We start from the raw sequence: 22,900 nt of genomic DNA on the forward strand, positions 1-22,900 counted from the left end.
TCTTTCGCTAAAATCTCATAAATTGAAAGAAAAGAAAATATTTCACTCCTCTTTTAACAATAACAATGGGATAAAATCAAAAAATACAAAAAAGTTTAAAAAATAAATTTATAGCAATTGGGAATGCATTTGCAATCTGACTATGCAGTATTGATAACTTGTGTATTGGTGGATTATAAATAGTTGACTGCGTTACACGATCTAAGGATGTTAATTAAAAGTTTTCATCTATGAAAACAAAAATGTTTTATTTTGCGTTGATTTTTTGTTATTATGTAAAAAGTTTAATTATTATTATTAATATAATTAAGTTCTAAATTTAAGTTGATTAAGTGATAATAATAAAGTGACACGTAAAAATTCAATTTTAAGTTTAATCTTTTAAGATTTTTAATTAATTTTTGCGTTTTAAAAATGAAAAATGAAAAATGATTAGTTATTATTATTGAATGAATAATTATTATACTTGTCATTAATATAATGTTTATTAAGATAAAATTAGTGTTCTTTAATAATATACGCGATTCTATTTTGCAATAATTTAATTAAACACGGAAATTAATTATTTATACATGACAATAATGAATAAGTTTTTTAATAAATTTAACTAATATAATAGAATTGAAATAATTCATTATTAAACACTCTAGCATTCTCTATTTGTAGCCCAAGTTGATTTATATTTGTGCTTGAAAATTTATTTGTTTGTCACAAAGCTGTTCATACCTAAAAAAAAAGGAATAATTGTATTGGTTTATTCAAACTTTATTTTAAAATACTAAAGAAAAATACTTTAATATCAAATTCTGTAACAACTGCAACCCAATTTCACCATTTGTCATTTCTTATTATCTGAAAAATTGAAAAATGAAAAAATTTTATTGAATATTTATTTAATATTGATTCTTAATTTAAAATTAAAATTAAGAACAATAAAATTCCTAACATTTATTCAAGTATGTATAAACATTAATTACTCTAAGCCACATAAAATGTCTTCCTCAATGGATAATAATTTAATTAATAAGAAATTTAAAGGAGATTTTACAATAAAGTAGTAATAATTTCTTCCGCATTGTTATTTTGAATGGAAAATTATAATATTGAAGATTATATTTTTACTGCTTACAATTTCTATTTTCTAAATTCATTTATTATTCTCAATACAATTATAAATTATTATTGCCGTAGGAATATATGCTCGAAGGGTATCATAAATTTGCCTTCCCGTTTTACAACACTAAGAAATAATAGTTTGAGTAAATTTAATCATCCATCTGCCTCAACGATGACTCAAAAATTAAATGAGCTTAGCTTATAAAATTTTCAAAAATGATTTGTGAAAGAAAATTGCCGGACGAATCTCTTTTAAATTGCATGGATCGGGCTGTTATGTGTGATAAAGACATCGGGCTGTAATGTGTGACTATGTGAGCTTATTTATGGTAATTGCCATATATGTATAAAATGCCACTTGCACATACAAAAAATATAGTCATGTTACATGTGAAGCAGTGGGTGATTACAATACAACTATTAAAATCATTCATTCGTATGCGTGTTCCAAAGTTGACACGGTGAACTCTACTTATTCTCGTAGTTAATTAAATTTATACAATATGGTTATTAGTTCTTTTTTTTCTTTTTTTTTAAATATTTGATATTCTTTGTATAACAATATACAAAAGCATTTATTATTACAATAATGAAGCGATTATCATTATTATTTAAAGTATTATAAAGTATTTGTTAGTGGTGTATTTAATCTGTTTAATGCACTTTATAATAATTTGTGTAAATAATTATATTGTGTGTAGGCATTTTGATCTCAACTGATACCAATATTATAGTTTTTTTTTCGAACCTATATAATTATTTAAATATGTAGTATTATGGGGAAATTATCATAGAATTATCTTATAACTTAAATAATTTTTGAAATGTATTGAAAATATAGAGAATTAAATTAAATTAAATTTAATTAAAAACAATTAAAAACGAAAAAAAATATTAGAATTTTATTCAATAAAAATATTTAAATTTTAATTACATAAAATATGCCTATAGTTTTTTTGTTTTCTAAGTGATAATTAAATATATAATAAATTAGTGGAAAATCATTTAAATTTTATTTTGTTAATCTCATAATGAAAGTTAACTAAGCCATGATTATTACAATAATGTATTGTCAAAATGCAATTATTGTTCAATTATAATATTAGACCAGTTTACCTATATTAAAAACATATTTGAACATAACTTTGAATCATTTTAAAGAATTTCAAATTTCTATTCTATTTTTGAAAATAATTAGCCGATTCGGCCTTATATACTCAGTTGATTATTTTCTAAAATTCAATCAAAAATTCCAGTACAATTAGGTTTTTTCCCTTAATCAATTTGACATCATCAATTTGACAATCATTTCAACAACTAGTGTAAGTTCTTGTTTTCCTTTTCTACATCAAAATCAGTAATTTTTAACAATTGATTTTTCTAAATGCAGTAACAGATGAACAAATGCAAAAGAAACAAAAAATGACAAAAATTTGAGTTCGCAACAAAAACTGGATTTTTTTGAGACTAGCGTGATGGAATTCATGATTTTTGCAATTAGTATACTAATGTTCTAGGAGGCCGTACTTGTCAGATTCTAATTTAAATTAAATCAGTTTTACAATTAGAACTCAGGCCTTTTTCACCGATTTCGTAAATCTGTAAATTTGAACTGTCGTAAACATGTGACCGAAAGTGAATTAATTTAAATTGTCTCTTTTGTTTCTTTATAAATTTTATCATTAAAATTCTTCCACAAATAAAAAAAGCATGCGACATAATAAATATTTGTAAATTCTAAAATGATGACCAAGCAAAATTTTATCTTGGGACAAAAAATTAAACGTTCAGAAATGAAAAATATTTTTTTTTCAAATAAGATGGGACTCAAATAGAGACAGAAATAGAGAGTTCAAACAGAAAGCAGAAGAATTATTATAGTACAAAGGGCAAATTTCTTAGAATTTAAGCCAAACAAAGGAAAAACTAATATAGGTTAAACGAATTCCTTGTCAACTCCCTCTCCCTACCCTAAATTTTCTTTTTAAGTTATTTAGTTTAAGTGTGTCGTATTAGTGTTCTTCTTCTTTATACCGTTTTATTAAAATGGCGGAATTTATTTAATATACATGGTTAAATATCAACATATTCTGATTATATGCATTCAAATATCCTTTAAAATATTAGATTTTCAAAAATGAAGAAAAATACACAGGCACACAAAAATGGAGAGGGATCAACAAAACAAAAAAGGATTAGGCAAGGAACCTTAGATTTTCTCTCTTAATTTCTTTTTTTTTTTTGTTCTACAGAACAAAATAAACAAAAAGAAGTCTTTGTTTTCAATGAATGTAAACCGACTTTTCTTCTAAGCAATATACACAAACTATAAATTGAACAACCTCGAAACAGAAAAAAAGGAAAATAATAATTTTCCGTTATACTTTCATTTTGTTTTTGTTTAACATTCTCTCGTTCTCTCTCTCTCTCTCGTGCACATGTAAAATTGGCACACGAAAAAGTCCTCTTTAAAAATATGAATGAATATTCATGAATCTTATGAAGTGTACGTAATTTAAGTGTATATAATGAGAAAATGATAAAAAGAAAAAAAATGAGGAAAGGAAAAAATTTTCATTAAAGAGTAGATATGAGAATAGGAAAGAAATTTAATTCTTTTAACCTCATTTTAAAAACACTAAACGAAATAAATTTATAAAATTATCGAAATGAAAATGGGAATTTTAAATAAAAAATTTTATTTTTTTGGGGGGGGGGGGGGGGGGGGGGTCATATGCCTTTGTCATTATAACAGTGAAATAATTTAAATAGAAAGAAATATGCTTGAATACAGAGTTGATAAGTAATTAAGTATTTTCTAAATAATTAAGTTAAAACTTATACAAAATATAAAAAATTTCAGCTCCTTATTGACAAAGGTGATCTGGTCATACCATATAAAAACTTGTACCATATAAAAACTTGTAAATGATTGTGTTAAAGAAATATTAATTATTATAAATTTTCTATTGAAATTCCCACATTTCACAAATATTAAACAACGCAAGAATAATGTCAGAAAAATTCATCTTAATAGCATTTCATATTAAGTTTTGTTTTTGATTTCGTGCAGTTTTTCTTAAAGTGACACACATTAAACGTATTTTTTTTCCCCATTTAATTCATCTTTTCGTCTGTAAGTGAAAAATATATTGTATGAGTTCTCAATTTGTATGAGAAAATGAAATGTTTTCATTTTATATACAATTGAAATTAAATTGAAGTTACGACCTTCTTACAATCATTATCATTATCGACGTTATTCACAGTTTTTATAATCAACAATTTATCATCATCATCACCATCACTATATTGGAACATCATTATCAATATCTCGTATTATAAATATAAATGTAATGGTCTTTGCAATCATCACTTTTATTTTGGTGCCTTTAAAATTAAATTGAGGCTTCCTGTTTCTATCATCCATTATCAATCAACAATATTATTCTTCTTTTTTTAAAAATATGTATCTTTCATCTTAATATTAACATTGTTGCGAAGGGAAGGAGAGGCAGGAAAGAAATATTATAAGAAATAAATATGAAATAACGGGAACTGAACTTAACTGTTATCATAACTGTATTTTCCATTTTTTTCTCTCTTATTTTATGTTTTCTCTTTTCAATAAAACCTTAAAATATTAACGGTTTTTTCGCTCTGCTCATATCAAAGGACAAAAAAGAAAGTAAACAAAATTTTGCAATTTACAGTATTATTGTTGTTTTATTTTTTGTTGTCTTCCTCTCGGCTTTTGAAATTAAAATTTCATTTCAGTTTTCTTCAAATGAAAGCTAAAAAGAAAGTAAAGACAATTTTAAATTTTTAAATGAATTGATAAGAGAAAAATGAGAATGTGTGGTTGATTTAAATGTTACCGTGTTACTCAATTGAGTACACAATAACAATGACATTTTTTTTTCGTAAATTTTGCTTTCTGTTCTCGATTTTAAAATTTACTGAATTGCTTAAACATATTGGAATTCTTTTATTTTAAATTAAAATTTCTTTATTCTTTATTTCCTTACGTTGTTTCATAATATTCAATTTATAATTTTATTCAATCAAATATTAAAAATTATCAATTCAGGCTAAAATATTAAAAAATTAATATTTTTCCAATTAGTTTGAAATTTAATTAACCAATACTTTTTTTTCATAGCAGGACTACATTTTGGTATGAGCAAGAAAGTTATTTTTTGAAAATAAACATTTTATTGCAGAAATCTTCTAGTTTCTAAATATAAGGTTACTTATATTATGTTAGAGCAACGCAATAGTGTTTTAAATCAAACTCTGTTTCCCATATAGTCAAATTGATTAACTGAAAAGTTAACAAAAAAATTACTGATAATTATTGAAACTTTCCGCCCAACATGGCAAAATCACAACTGAATATGTGACAATTTGCAACATGGCATTGCAACATGACCAAATAGATTGTTACCGTCATTTGACGCTTCGATTTACGATCATTTTGACTATGCCGAAAGCAATTAAATTCTAATGACGAATAAATGAATGACGAATAATAAATGAATTTACATCTAAAATAGGCCGCCATAAACGTACCTAAATCTATACAGCGGTAAATATAGTTAAATAACAATATTATAGAAGAGTTATAATGGCTGCGTTTACTCAAAACTTAATATTATTTATTTCTCCTTTCAAATCAAAATGATCCTTATGTACATATGCATTTCCATAATATTATTTAAAATAATATAATTGTAGTAAGTTCACATATATATGTATATGTGTGTATAAAAAAGATATTCTTTCATCTGCTTGCGTTTGTAAATAACACAGTGAACTAAGAAGGAAAAAAAATAACAATTTTTTTTCTTTTTAATAAATTAAAAAATACAAAACAAAAAAATGAAACAAAAGACTACATTCCATGTTAAAGGAAATACTTCTCTTTTTCTATATATATATATAAATATATAGAAGGGTACTGTTACAATTAAACTGATACATGAATGAAGAAAGTAATGTTATAGTTATCTACCTATAATATTCAAAGGAAATAAAGGAATGACTGAAGATAAAAAAGGGATGGTGAGGTGAATATGGGGAAAGATAATAATAATATGTAAATAGAAACGAGTTCATTATTCTAATAATCAGGTTAAAAAGTGCATGTTGAATGAACCTTGAGGCATATAATATTATTTCAAGTAGAGAATATAGGAATTTTTTCTTTATTTTAAAAGAAATCAGAATAGATGTATGAGTAAATATTATGAGTATAAAGTACGTGTGTACACCTTAAATCTATAAATTTCTTTATTTATTTTCATTTTACTCATTTCGATATAGGTAGATAAGTAATAATAGAACTGGTATAGAGCTTCATGAGCATAAGCGAAAAGAAATAAAAAAAATTTTTGTTAAAATTTAGGTCTCTGAATGCAAATATAATGCTGTATACGAGTATAGTGTTCCATAATGGAATAATAAAAGTTGCATATTACGCATATTGTGTAGTGAGTTTTTTTACTGAGTTCAGTAGGTTAATTTGTTTTTACTTTGTAGGAATATTTTTTTTTAACTTTTAAAAAGTACTCTTTTCATTTTTATCCAGTTTACTTTAATAAAAGAACAATAATTAATGTTTTTTTTATAAATAAAGAAGTTAAAATTTATAATCTTTTTTTTACTTTTATTTAAAGAGATAAAAACCTTTTCGTTTGTTTCATAATTTTTATGCGTAATGTATATTTTAATTGTAAAAGAAATTTTCTAAAAAGTCCCTAAGTTTTTGTTTAGAATTATTTGGTTAAAATAATGCATACTTTTTGCAATATTTGAGTTTTCTCATCTACTATAAAACTTGTTTTATTTCTAAGTCTAAAAATTTACAGTTTGAATTTATTAGAATTTTGTTTTCAACATTTTGAAAACAAAATTGTAATAAATTCATAACATCTGCTTGACCTAAAGGGATAGTTCTGCGCTTAAAAAAGTGCTACACAATTCGCTGAAATGTCAAACTTTTTTGGTTTCTTTTATTGTCTTAATCACAATCCACAGTGCTGCTATTTGTTCTGTTATATTTTCTCGAGACACGTCATCTTATGTATTTTTAAAATTTAATTTTGTCTTGCTTGCTGTCACACAAGTTATCAAGCCTCCACTTCCAAATTTCTTTATATCTTCATATTGCGCCTGCACTTCTACCGTCGAGATAACTTTTTTTGCAGAAATTGACCTTCCGCAGAGATTTACTTCTGATGCTGATTTTAATATGGTAAAAAATATTATTTTCTTTTTAACTTCAAAATAATAAAAAGTAAAGTATATTGTTGGATATGGCTTGGTTTAGCCAGAAAGAGCTATCGCTTATTATTAATGAAAAGGCAATATAAAAGAAAATTGTGTATTGTATTGGTCTATTCATCCTAAAATAATTTTTAGTATGCTTTTTACCATTATTACAAATTTTTATTGTAAAATTAAAATCATAACGCTTTCAATATGAATTTGATTAACAATGCATCCGAAAATTGTTTCGAAAAATTGCGATTCGTACATGCTTGCAAAAAAAAGAAGAAAACGACAGTCTGTGTCAAAAAATTCTGTACTAATTTTGTGAGACTCATATAGGTAAGGTATATATGAACGTTATTTATTCCTGAATCAAGATAGTTCAAATGTAATTATATAAAGATTGTCAAGAGAAGAATTTTAATTCTTAGCGTATTTTTATTCGTACTTGTAATAAAATTGATTATGCTTCCTAGTACACCTCCCGTTCAGTTCGATAAATAATCTTAAATATCATAACAACTTATAATGACATCTTACCCGTCGTCTAGTTTACACGTGTAGAACCTGCGAATCTAAGAGAATTTATAAATTCTTAACTATAGCAAGACATTTTGTCTTGTAAATGTAAAATATAATCTCGTAAAACTGAGAAGAATTTTCCTTCTATTTAATTTTTATTGTCCCACTCTGTCCCTCATATTAAATATAAGTATAAAATTCCTATCAATTTCATATTCAGAATCAATTCATATTTATAGTTCAATGTTCAATAGAATCTGATATTGAATCTCAACTATATCCTTTAAATTCACACACATGTATGCGAACGAAATGAAACACAAAAAAAAAAAAAAAAAAAAAAAAAAACAATACAAGAAAAATAAAAGAAAAATGAACAGATTTGCACTACTGGCATTAACTACGACGCATTGTGACAATAACAATAGATGGCGTGACCAACCATCCGAAAAGTGAAAAAATATAAAAGAGAAAGATTTTCAATACAAAATATGAACAACAAAATATCAAAAACACTAAATAAAGGAATAACAAAAAATGAAATATAAAATGCGGTTCCTTCCTTTCAATCAAAAGCTTTCATATCTTTAACGTTCCGGAAATAGCTTTTTAATTCAAGCCATCGCACTCTGCTTGAATTTTCTTTTCCTTTCACCAATTTAAAATATAAAATATTGTTTTTTACTAGTATTCATCAACTTATTTTCCATTTTATAATGCTGAATTAAATATGATTTCGGGATGATTAATATTCAACTGAATAATCAGTTCCAGATTCAAAGAATCTGTAGAGGAACATAGGAGAATCAAATATGTAGAGGAAGGTTTCTATAAAAATCGAGAGAAAGATAAAGGCAGCGGAGACATTTTGACATGGATCATGTAATGATAATATTTTTTGTTATCTATATATGCAAATTAATAATATGTTATAAGAGACTTCTCACGCACCAACGATATATTTTCGATTAAATCAATATTTTATTTCAAATATCTTATAGTAAAGCAAATACAATTTTTCTATTGTAATAATTTTTCGACATTTATGTAATTTATTTTTTTTTTCTCCGCTCCTATGACAATAGCATTTCACGTATATTGTATGCAATCCGTATACTATGAAAAAAAAACAAAAATTGCAGCATTCAAAAGCAACACAAACATAAATGTAAGGCACGTTTATATTGTACACTTGCATGTTCTATATAGCGTGGTGGATAGTATACGGTGCTTTTGTATATGTCTATAGGGTTATCTATACAATATCTGCAGCTTACGAGGGCACATACATATTTAAATACGTACATTTAAATGTTGTATACTCATTTTATATTTTTTGTACCACTATGATTGATTTAAATGTTTCGAGTTTAATTTTTTTTACTTCTCTGAATGCAGGAACATGTTCTTGCTACATATTTAAAGAAAAAAAAAACATAGACAGAACAAAAAAATTAAAAATTTTAATGGGATTGTTAATAGTGTTTAAAATATTCACTTATTGATTTAAAAAAAATTGTAATGAAATTTAATGCAAAAATTTTCTGGTCTGATGTATTCTGTTCAGATAGAGTGACTGTTATGAATATCATTATAAGTGTTATTAATCATTTCTCAGGTAACCTTTAAGGTATTTTTAGCATTTTGGGAGAGACCAACAAGGTTCAGGACATACAGTTGCCTTGGCATTTTAGTTCGAAGTTAAGAAACATAGTGAGGCCTTATAATTTTGTGCCCATGAGTGCATCAGAAAAAATCTCAGGAAAAGTAGGATCTTCATTATGTCAGACAGTAGGGTTAAGAACCCCACTGTTTCATTTAGGGATCTTTTATCTTATTAATGAAGTGCAAATTGCTAACGGCTCCTTATGCGCTGGCTAAGCACAACAAGGTAACCTGATGTGAGTGGCCGAACATTACAGTATCGACGAAAACAAGATGGGTGATATCGTGCCCGAGACGGCGACTCCATTTAATTAGGCTGCACAATTGGAACGTATAGGACGTAAACTGGAACGGTTTCGCGGGCCTTTCACACTCCAAAAAATTTATGCCTCTGAAGATCGGGTTCGGCAACTGATCAAACTCGTTGGTCTAGGTTTAAGGTTGGTAGGTGTGCCAACTGAACACAGTCTCTTTATGGTTTATTTTATCAAAATGGGCAAGGTAGAGTGCAAGATCTGCTGTGCTTTTCTAGAAGGAGACGAGACGAGTGCGCGACGGTGGTTCGCCTGCAGCTGAGATATATCGGAAGAGGCTTTTGGACGGCGACTTGATGTAGTTGCATTGCTACAATATGTCATGGGTCTAGAGGTAAGAATCATAAAAGATTTAATGGGTGGAAACATCTATATTAATATTTTTCCATTTATTGTACTGCAATATAATTGAAAAAATTGTCGATCAAAATCAATATTGAGTTTTTTTTTAATATTCCGGTGACTAAAATCGATGACGAAAATAATCATTTGACAGTGCCATTTTTTTTTTCATTGTGGTACCTGATTACAATTTTAGTGGTAGAAAAAAAGCTATCGATTTCTCTGTTGAATGGTATTGATTAATATAAAACGTCAAATAAGAGATCAAGAATTCTACGGTTTTAAAAACAAAACTTATTTGAGTTAATTATGGTCAAAGTTTAGAATTAAAATATCAGAAACAAAAATTTTTTTTATTCATAACTTCTAAACTAATTGAAACTTGACGTACAAATTTTGACTTAGGCAGTGGTTGCTTGTAACAATAAAAAATAATTTAAATTTTGGAATTGAATTTAAGAATGAAATTTAACATCAGCAGAAAACAGCAAAAAGTTATTTAAGAGGCATAAAATGTTCACAATTTAATTTTTTCAAAATTTCTACTTTTAATTAATTTTATATTGCATATTTCACGTCATTTATTTAAACGCTAGACTGAATCAGTTCAATTTTAATTCGAATAACATTAACTTTAATAAAAACTTCATTAATGTAGGGAATATTCAGTACAATTAAAGATATTCACACGAAACTATACATGTACGGTTGAATAAATGGGATTATTGTAGCACAGGGAATTGTGAAATGCAATTGTTCGGAACATTAAAGGATAAAGGTTTAATTGCTATTATTTGTTTGTTGTGAGATAAAAATTATGTAATTATTGATAGAAAATTTTTTTTTCTACTTACGTGTATTACTGAAAATGACTACATAATATGAAACGCCAAATAAAAGTTGATATGAGCGCGAGTCTGTGATTTTAATTTTTATTTTAATTGAAAATATTTATTGGTAAAAATATGAAAGTTATTTTTAGATGGTTTTTTTTCTTTCTCGTTGAATATTTAATGACAAAAACTTTAGAAAATTATGTGCTCCGCATAGATTATTCAACATCATAAAAGTATGCATATTAAAAACATTATACCCGGAACGTAACTGCATTCCACGAACAAGAGCCAAAGAATAACTTCTCTCTTGAAGAAATGATAAGTGAGAGAATTTTATATAGTGTGCATCAGAAATCAAAATTCTGCTTTAATACTATAGATTAGGTAATATCAAGAACACTCAAAATAATTCTAAAAAGCATACTCGCCTAAAACAAAATCTTGATAATAAAAATTTACATTTTTTTTTTCTAATGGTTCAAATTTTACGCTTCATTACAAAAATAATATCAATTTAATATTGTAGTTTGAAATATTAATATTTCGCCTGAATGTAGGCAATTACTCACTTATCTAATCTTGGATGCCTTAATATTCATTACAATTCTTTTTCATTTTCATCGCTTAAATACTTAGTTAATATGAAAATTAAAAAAAAAAAAAAAAATCCTTGCCAAACAAACAATATGCATATTTTATTGAGCAAACAGGAATATTTTCAAGGACAACATCACAAGAACATGTTGAACTTTAAAAAAATTATACAAGTTTCAGGCTTTTATGTATTACGTATTTAATTATTTTGGATTCAAGGCGTTTTTTTTCTGTTATTTCTTTTATATTCAAAGCATATACGCGCGTATAGCCAATCCTGAATAATATGTTGATTTTTTTTTTAGTTATGAATTGAAAATTTATTAAAAAAAACCTTTTAATTTCAAATTTTTTTTTATTGCAATCTTATGAAAAAATAATTTATGAAAATGGCCGCCTTAAGGTCAAAATTAGAATTCTATTTGATGTTGAAGAATGAAAAAAACAAAAAATTAATCTCGATGAATATTAAAAAAAAACATTTGAATAATTATTTATTAAAAATTATGAATTCTTTGGTGTTTTTTATATTATAACTGAAAAATAAAATTAAGTAAAAAAAACTCAAAGGAAGAAATTAAAAAAAAATCTTGTGCATAATTAATAAAACAAAAATAAAATTATAATTGAGAAAAAAAATTATTTTGTTAAGAAATTTTTCAATAAAAAATTTAAAATTTAACTTTTAAAATTGCATATTTCAGGGTGCGACATTCGGTTTTCAAAATTTGAATATTTTTCGAACGACGAGTTGAGAATATTATGGTTACATCAGTGGTTGGCGTAAGCAGAAATCAGAATTAAAAATTTAATTACACCAAGACAAATTACTTACACCATGTATCAGCTATAATGCAAACAAATATTACACGAAAGCGAGTACACAGGCATCAATTCAGATTGGGTAACAACCAGATGAGATGACTATCAGATTGTTAAAAAAATCGGCATCATTCAAGAAGAAAGCAAAAGTAATGGTAAAGAGTTTAGGATGAGAGATATAATATTTTGGAGTTTACCTGTGTGAAAACAAATATAGAGAAAACTTTGAGAGTCTTCGGGTCGTAGTCCTAGTTTAGCAACATACAACAAGATTTTGATATATAACCAGATAATAAGGCCTATATGGACGTATAGTATACAGCTGTGGAGTTGTGGCAAGCAAACACATATAAAGCAAATACAAATTTTTCAAAACAAGGTGCTTTGTAATATAGCTGGTGCTGTCCTGTATGTGCGCAATAGTGACGTTCACAGAAATTTTGGGTGTCAACAAAATCAATAATGAAATAAGAAACTACGTGCCATGAAAGATGGGGCTTCCTTGAAGCACCGTGTAAATATTAAAACCTTTTGACCTATAGAATAGGGGGTTAGGACAGAAAGACCGAAAAGAACGGGACCTCTCGATATAGCCTAAAATACTGAAAAAGCACTTTCATGCCTTCCTTCATGGAATATAAACACTAAAAAACGATAGAGCAAAATTAATGCTTAGTCGATTTGACTAGTTTTAGGAAGACCGTTCAGAGATTCCAGATTAAAGTTTCCAACTAGTGATATATCTGACGACGAAATAAGTCCGCCTATTTTTGTCTGATAGAAAAAAATATTTTGAATTGAAATTGTTACTATTGAACAGAGTAAATACTGAAAACTAATTCTAATTTTTTATAGTAAAACTAGTTCCTAACAGAAATTGTGCTGGAATAATAATTTATGGTTTACAGCCTTTCAAAACTGCCCACCATTTTCGAATTTGCCAATTTCTGTCAAAATTGTAGGGAGTACTTTTCTTTTGTTCTCTTCAAAATAATAACAATACAGTATGTTGTTTGTTTTAATTGTATTTTTTAATTTCACTCCTATTTATTATATTTAATGTCCTCGTATTATGATTTACTATATTATTTACATTTTAACAATTTTATTTTAGAAACAAACATAAAAACAAATAAAAAAAGAAAATATAAATAAACGTCACTTGAAGTTAAAAATTACATTTCTTACTTATTTTATTGTTTTTTTTTCTTTTTTCTGTAACAAAAACGCCTTTATTTAATAATTTTTGTAGTTTAAACAAGAGTGAAAACAGCTATGAATAAAATATTTTCTTCCTCTTTGTGTTTTTAAGGAAAATCTTAAATTTTTTTTATTTTGATATGAAACAAAAAAACTTTAATTTTAAGAGAGGAAAATAAGAAAAAACAAAGAAAACAATTCAATTTTTTTGTAATTTTCCAGTTTTTCGTTGTTGAAGAAAATTTATTATTAAAAATTTTTTTCTTTTCTTATTGTCTTTTTGTTGAATTTCCTTCTATACTGTTTTATTATTGTAGAACAAGTACAATTCTTAATATTTACTGCAACGTAATTTTTTGAATGGTTTTTTTTTATATTCGCACATCCTGGGAAATAAAGTAGTACAAAAAACAGCAGAACGGAACAAAAAACAAAAAAAAAAGACGAAAATTTTTGATACAAAGAGAAAAAGGTCAAAAGCATACACAAGAGTTTAATCGTTGATATGAGAACCTTTAAGGTATTTCTCTTTTTTTAATTATTTTTTCCATAAATTTCTAAATTAAGAATTTTTTAGGCATGTGTCTCGGCAAACTACTTAATGTTAAGTGATAAATTAATTTATACAAGCAATATTATATTGAAAGATTTTGAATTTTACATAATTGATTTTAGGAGTAAAGGAGAAAAGGTCCTTGTATGTAACATTTACATATATGTATAAAGAAATGAGAGATCAATGAGAATTGTTAGCAAATTTGAAGAAATCTTAATTTTTGAACTACATATATATAGGAATGCAGTTCTTACATAGGCTATTTTTCAGAATTCAAATGCGTGCAACTGAAGCTAGTCATAAATACCAACGCGACATGACATAGACACCGTTAATTCGAACATACGTTTCCAATGCAACTGATTAATATTATTTTTTTCTTGTATATCTTTAAAGGTTGATGCATAAGTTATATTCATAATATGTGACAAAATGAATGACGAAGAAAATCTTTTAATTTTATTTTAAATTTTCCGTTTTATTGAAATAACTTTTAAAACGAAAATTATTAATTAAGCGAATATAATGATTGTCATATCCAAAACCAAGCGAATAATGTGTTTAACAAGAGGCTTATAAACGAATTTTTGAATTACATACAAAAATTTTAGTTACTTATATAATAATAATTTAAAAATTGAGAAAGAAAAAAAACTAGTTGTGTGTTTGTATAAAAATATAAACAATAGAATTTAAACGCCTTAATGTATGTTATGAGAGCACAATGAAATATTTTATTTGTGACTAAAATTAATTTTTTTATTGTTACAGAGCATTTCTTATTTTTTTTGTTTATTAAAATAAATGAAAGTAGATGCGGGTGTGTGTTTTGGTAATACAAAAAATATGTCAAGATTTAATTTACAGAAGTATGTAGGTAAGGCACTTGTGAAATTCTAAATTCATGCAGAAGAATAAGAAAGATTTTTTTAAATTTTCGTTTATTTTTACACACTTATAGGCACATGTTATTGACTTTTTGTGCGTGTCTGCATTGTATTGGTGTATTTTCCTAATTGAAAATATTTATTATAAAAAAAATGTTATTCACATAAGAGTTCATTTCTTCATTAAAAGCTAAGGTCTAATAAATTTTAAATAAGGAGTTTTATTTACAATAACATTTAATATTGGTTGATAAATTGTCAATAAATAAATTCGCTGTTAAACATTAATAAAAATATTAATCAAGTTCTTTTATTGCAGGTACGTATGTATATGGCTTTATTAAGGCATTGTCAAACTAATGACAGCATCATTCAAAGCGTCATTCTAAATATTGTTACTCTATATTGGTTTTATTAAATCGTGAGAGTGTTGAACGAATGCTAAAACTACAAAGTATGGTAATGAGATGGAATCCCATCAAATTTATTGTCTGCAGTGGTTTGTCAGTTCATCAATATACCCTGGTCAATGTTGCGATTATTGTGTTTAAATTGCAGAATAATGTGGATATCCAGCAAACTCATATATATTTTAGGAATATTCATCAGCAAACATTTTCAATTTTCGTCTTAATTTTTTAGAATTGAAAAAACAAAAATCATGTTTAGATATAAGGGATTAAATTTGTTTAACAGTATTCCGAATGATTTAAATTCAAAATTTCGATTATAATATATAATTTCCGGGATTTACTTATTTCTACAATTTGTAATACCTTTACAACAGTGATGCCTACACCTAAAATAAAATTCAATTTTTATTTTCTTTAAAATTGAGTAATTATTTCCTATATTTTAATTACTTTCCATATAATTAAAATTTCATTCTTATATATATTTAAAAAAAATAAATAAATTACTTTTTCTTTTAATTTAAAGAATGTCAATTTGGCTTCACAATTTTATTGATAACATAATAAATTCTCTGTATGTCTTGAATTTGTTGACCTGAGACAATAATTTAATTTTTATATAGATTGTTCAATTTTTTATTTATAATGAAAATTTAAAAGGACATGAAGGCTAAAACAATTAACCATAACTGAGCATCTCAATAAATTTTAATTATCAATTAAATTTTATTTTCCATTTTCATTTTCTTCTTGGTTTTCTCCGATATAGCTATATGTATGTGCTTTAACTTTTTGTCCTTAATTTCTTTTAACTTTATTATTGTTAAAATTTTACAATAGAACATTAATGATTTACCACAGATCTAGAAAATTGTTAAAGTTTATTAATATTATCGTATATATTTCATTAATATTATATACACAAGGTATACATATTATACATATTTATATCTGAGAACGTGTATAAAAATGATAAGGTATACCTATAAATTAATATATTTACACGTCAGTACACCCCGTATGTACGTATCTATTGTAGCCTTGAACGTAAAATATTTTATGATTATTGCTATTAATTTAGAAATCCTGCAGAAATAAAATGTGTTATTCTGGTAAACGTGTAAAAATTTTAAGATAATAAATTTTTTTTGTAAAGAAACCACACACAAAATGCCATTAGTCATGAAACCATAAAAATTAAAGTACATAATTTATATGTATATACTTTATATAATTTTATTTTGAAAATAATATTTATTTTGTATAGGTACACAAAATATTTGTGCGAGTTGTGGGCGAAAAACTATTTAAATAGTAAAACAAAAGCAATAAATTAAATAAAAAACATTATTTGTTGTAAAAGATTTTTTGTATATAAAATTTCAATTCATACTTAAGGTACAATTACATCAGTATGCGAATTATGATTAATGTGAAGTCGAATTTTGATTTCTAAATTTTTTGAAATACTGAAAAACACTTGGGTTTAAGTTGAACAAAGCCATACCATTTCTTGAATTCTAGTTTTTTGAAATACTATCAAAAATACTATGTCTCATTAACTGTAAATACTTATATAAAACACTAGTTAAAATACTAGTTTGATAGTATTTAAAATTTGACAGAAAATTCTTGACAAGCTCAAGTTAACAAAAAATATTTTTCGTTAATCAGTCTTCGTTTTCGAAGGCAGTCTATATACTCGTCCCAAAAATACATATACGATATACATATATCTAACCGTATTTTATATAATAATGATATTATTTCAGTGATATATAAAATTCTTTTGCAATTACATATCCTAAATCTCTGTCGCCACGTCTCTGTATTTTTATATTAGTCAAAATGTCGTACTAAAAAAAATTGACTTATAAAGAAATTAACACCAATAAATGCCAACTACATAAATTACATTTCAAGTAATTGTTGTTTCAAATTTAATCAAAGACTCATCAAGCCACTAGTGCTATGTTATTTTGAATTTTAGCTACTAATATGTATATCAATTTAATTGTACTTACATCTCTTATAACATGAATTATAACAGCTTAAAAATAACTCAGGATTCAAAGAGCTCTTAATTAAAATTATGATTCAAAAATTATTACAGGCACTTCATCATAAAAATTAATATTAAATTAAAATTTAATAATAAATTATAAAGCGTTAATTAAAAATTGAAATTGTATTTGAAGGTGTTTTTCTTGAAGTTTTTAAAAAATATTTTTAATAAATAATTAACAGTTCATTAAAAAATTCATTAAATTAATCGTTATATAATATCAAATAATTATTGTATATATAAAGTTACTAATTAATTCATAATTTAATTAATTGTAGTTAATTTATTAATTCTTTATATTATTAAGATTTAATTCTGTGCAGAATTTCAATATGCTTAACAAAGATTTATTATAATACTTAAAATATTTTTGTAGAGATAAAATAATGTGGAACAAAACAGAATTATTTATTTATTTCATTAATGTTGTACATAAAATAACAAAAAATATTATTAAAAACCGCATCCGTCCGTAATCTTATTTTACGGTGGTAAAATTTTTATATTACTATTTTATATTTGTAAATTTGCAATTTGTAAACAGAAAAATTGAACTAGTTTTTTTTTTGTTTTCCTTTCGTTAAAAATAACGTCATTTATTATTCTTTTTGCAGATTTTCTGTTCATTTGAAAGAAATAAAATTGTGTGCAGAAATCTATTTGTATACGGTATTAAAAATGAGAAGTTATACAATGTATGCAAAAATATTTTTCAGAAAAAATAACGGAGATTCTGTAATACCAAAATGTTATATGATGACACAGAAAATGTTATATGATTATTATTTATGAAAAGAACATTTTTGCTATAATTTATTTGCTCCTCGATTAGATTAAACAGTTTTGCAGAATTGTATCTGTAATTGTAAGATTTCAGTAGCAGTTCAATATTCATCAACATTGTGGCTACAATATTACAGTACAATAAATAGTCTGTAGCAATTCAATTAATTTTCTCTGCATTATAAATTGTTATACACAATATATGTAAGATTCTTCATAATTTTGTTAGAATAAGTAGCAAAGTTTTTACGTCTTGGAATTATTTAAGTATATTCATTGGAATTTACAAATAATATGTATTAGTATAACAGATTAGAAATATATTTACTTTAATGTTATACAAAAATTTAATTTAAAGAAAGAATAATATTCTTTATGCCCACTGATGGCATAAAGATTGATGGCAATTATGGGCGAAAATGTTTGTAAGTGAAATGTTTATAAACATTTTTACAGTTCAAAGTTTATACTTAAATACTTTTAACGTTGAATAGCCCCAAATGTTTATAAGTAACAATTTTGAAATGTGTATAAAGTCTTATATGAAATTTTTCTCTTAAAATTGTTTTTTTTGCTTTTAGATATCAAAAAAATATTAAATCTGTGCAGTAATTTTTTTAATTCGCAGAATTTTACAGAGTATGTGAATAATATTATTTCAAAATGAAGATTTTAATAGATTTTTTTTACATCGAGGGAGAATGTATAACAAACTAATTATAATAACGAATGGAATGTGGTCCTATTGGATAAATAGGTATTTAAGAGATACTCAAAGTAAGATAATACGCCGAGCAGTCCATATATCGGCTGAGGTTGTCATAATTTATGTGGATAACAGAGTCTTTGAGACTGGGTTCTTACATTATTAAATTTGGAGCGGTGTAGGGCGGTCTGGAGATTTTTTTGCGGTATACAGGGTAATTTTATGCTGGGCGAGATTGGAATTGGGAGCCGACGTTTTGCAATGGACTGGTCGGCACTTCCGCTCTTGCGGAATTTGAAAAACGTTGTAGATGAGCAAATTAAAAGAAGGGGAACTTGGGATGGTTGGCGAACTTGTGCAACGACAAGGGTCTGTGGCTAGTGCAAAAGCGAAAAATTTGCTGACTTTCAGCAGGAAGAATCTCAATATTACGGTTGGCATTTTGACGGGGTACTGTTTATTAGGAAGAAAGATGGCAAGGAGGCTGTTATACCACACATTGCAAGTATGCATATATCGCATCCCGAAAACCAAAGTGTATTTACTCAAAAAAATATAATTTCACAGGTTTTTGGGTAATTAAAAAGTTCAAGTTTTTCTTTTCAGCTCTACAAATCATGTTAACGTAGCATTAAAAATCAGCCATTTTTTTAAACAAATTCATTTTAAATCTTATCACTAATTTAAGATTCAATATACAATATTAACTCGAACATGGTAGTACATATATACTAAATTAACTCTTTTACACTTGACTATATTGTATATATAGTTAATAAAATTTATATTTAATAAAATTTTCAGTTATCCCCCATATTATCAGTTCTTAAATTTATTTCTTTTAATTCTTAAAATTTTCATGCAGCTACTATTGATTTAAAATATATAAAAAATGCAATGGATCATTCAAACATACTTCTATATGTACCTAAATGTAAACAAGCTCATTTATTTGAAAGTATATTATTAATTGTGTATGAATATAATAAAAAATTGAATTAAAAATGTCATAAACTGAATATAATTGTGGTTTGATTTTTTGCCTTTTATATTATATATAAAAAATAATTTACAATTCATTTATTACCTACAATAAAATATAATAAAATTTACTAGTGTATCCTGCGACCATCATATTATCTAGAATTTCAAATTTAAAAAAAAAATCAAAATCTCTACTCGTGTTTATTTGCAAATTTTTCATCGAATTTCTGCCATCTATCTATACTTACATATAGTTTGTCCATCAATAATTAATTTTCTATTTAAAACTATCATGCATAAAATGGCTGATTGGTTGATGTGGTTGATTTTATATTATAAAATTATAATTTCTATATACATAAGTAACGCGTAATTGTACTATATAGTTAGAATATAGGTTTGTGCATATTATTTTTTAATTTATAATAAAATATAACCATTATTTTGTTAAATAAAAATGTGGGACAATCATTTTGATTTTAAAAAATTTGTAGATAAATAAAAACTTCTCTTTTAAAAAACACACAAAGATTTTGATATTTGTGTGGTTTGATATTTATATGATGATATTAAGGACAGAGCATGGAAAATATATAACGAAGAAAAAAATATTTTCATTGTTGATACAGCGGAAAAACAGAAATTTCAAATTTTTATAGAATTTTAGCGTAAATAAAAAATGTTTATATAGAATTTAAAATATATATGGAGAAGCTATTCACTAATTTTTTACCATAAATGCTACTTTTAATAATTTATTTAAAATAATTGAAATGTGGATAATAATTTAGGTATTTTAATAAAGCAAAAAAGAAAAATCAAAATTATTCTAATTGATTATATATAGAGTAAAAATATTTTCTAATAAGTCATAAAAATTTTCGATATTTTGGTTTTTAGTGACGAATTGACAAAAAAAATATTCAATTAGGTTTATTGTAATTTTGAGCACAAATTTTGAAAATGAAATATTTGTATGCTGCTGATGAATTAAAAATATCAAGTTAATGGTACGAATTTATATACATAAATGACTTCAAACTAAAAATCATAAGCAATATATCAGGTGACCTGCTATCTGTTGCTTCTTTTGCTTAACAGTCTTCGCATTTAAAATTTGGACACTATGAAAATATATAGCGAATTTTCATATGCGAAAGAAGTTTGATTCCAGAGGGATGGCAGCGGGAGAGACTCTGGCTGGAATAACGACCATATAACTTATAAGCAAATATGAAATGTCCAATAATAAGGATATAAAAGCGGAAGAGATGTTTACCAAAGTGTCGGCAGAGGCTACAACTGTCGGTCAGGGCTTGGCAAAATGTTCAAGACGTTCAGAGAAATCAAGGTTGCAAGGTCCCCTCCTATGGGAGAAGTTAGAAGAAAAACCATTGAAGATTATAGAAAGAAGGTCTGAAGAAGAGAACAAAAGTAAAACTTCTGAAGGTAATGTAAAGAGAAATTACATCCGGGACCAACGATCGATTCGCGTATAAGAGACTTGGAGAACCTGTGTAAGGAGCTGAAAGAAAGGATCTGCAAACTTAAGGTAAAAAATTTATGATTATTGAGACAACAGAATGCAGTTTCAAATTGCAAAGAAAAAGACAAAATAGGTGTGATTCTGTATGACACAGATGAGGTAAGAGTGGGCTAGAGAGACCGATTGGATAAAACTAAAAGAAACTCAAAGAAGAGAAAAGCCAAGAGTTCGCCAGAAATGGAACCGGCATTAGAAATTCTCTACCGGGGTGGAGAAATCTCCACAAAAAAAGGATTCCCAACTTGAAAAACATAATCCTTCGTCGATAATAGTAAGTAATGTAACTAATTTCATGCAGCTAATAACGATCCTTAAAGAGGAAAGTATTAACGTGAATCGTGAAGGTAAAAGTGATGAACAACGATCGACTAAAAATAAACGTTGAAAATGAATATTGACCACTAACTAAAGTTGTTAATATGGTCAAATTGGAGTGGCATACTTATGAAAATAAATTAACGAGGCCAATTAAAGTAATGATCAGAAATCTACATCCATCATGTGAACCATAGAGTATTAAATGCAAATTTATCCAAAGGGGATGTAAATGCGTAGATGCTGTAAATAAAATTAAAAAAATAAAAAAAAATAACGTAAATACATACTATTAAAAGGGTGCCCCCTTTTTGTGTTGTCCTTCAATCACACTGAAGACAAAAAAAATATACAAAATAGAATACCTTCAGCACATGAGAGTAAAAATTGAGCCTCTTGGAAATAATAGATCCATCCCGCGATGCAATAGATACCAGAGATTCGGTCATACACAAAGATTTTGCCAAAGAGGTGGTAAAAGTGTTAAATGTGCTGGAAATCATATCACAGCCGAACATAATAAGAAAGATAACTTCAAGGCCAGGTGCGCAAACTGTAACGAGGGTGTTTGAGTCCAAGGAATTACAAAAAGGAGAATGAAAAGGAAACGGCTTAAACGGGTCTTGGGTAATCATGAAGATGCCCCAAAAACGATTAATGCTTTTACATCAAATAAGAAAAAAAATTGTGTTACATACTCACAAATGGCTTTAAAAAAAATTATTTATATAAAAGATCTAAGAAAAGCATGAATAATAAAGAAATTGACAAAAATACAATGCAAAAACCTAGAGGAATTGACGGTTGCATAATGCAAGACATGCTACAAAAAATTTACGAAATTTCAATGGGACTAACTACCATGGAGATAAAAACCCCGAAGCGGTTTCTGAAAAATGTCAGCAGATAAAATAAGAATTGGTACGTGGGACGCAAATGGCGTTCTAAGTAGAAGGCACGA

General features: G+C 26.1%; 1 long non-coding RNA gene across 1 annotated transcript; it reads right to left on the reverse strand.

Annotated features, from left to right (window-relative positions):
• Positions 1-493: 493 nt before the first annotated feature.
• On the reverse strand, positions 494-17,885 carry LOC129612733 (uncharacterized). The gene is made up of 3 exons (XR_008697274.1): positions 17,565-17,885; positions 793-852; positions 494-726 (listed from the first exon to the last, which is right to left on the reverse strand). It is a non-coding gene; the product is annotated as an uncharacterized LOC129612733 (long non-coding RNA).
• Between the last annotated feature and the right edge of the window lie 5,015 nt (positions 17,886-22,900).

Source organism: Condylostylus longicornis, unplaced genomic scaffold, assembly GCF_029603195.1.
Source record: "Condylostylus longicornis isolate FDR11 unplaced genomic scaffold, ASM2960319v2 ptg000076l, whole genome shotgun sequence".
In the NCBI taxonomy this organism is placed as follows: domain Eukaryota; kingdom Metazoa; phylum Arthropoda; class Insecta; order Diptera; family Dolichopodidae; genus Condylostylus; species Condylostylus longicornis.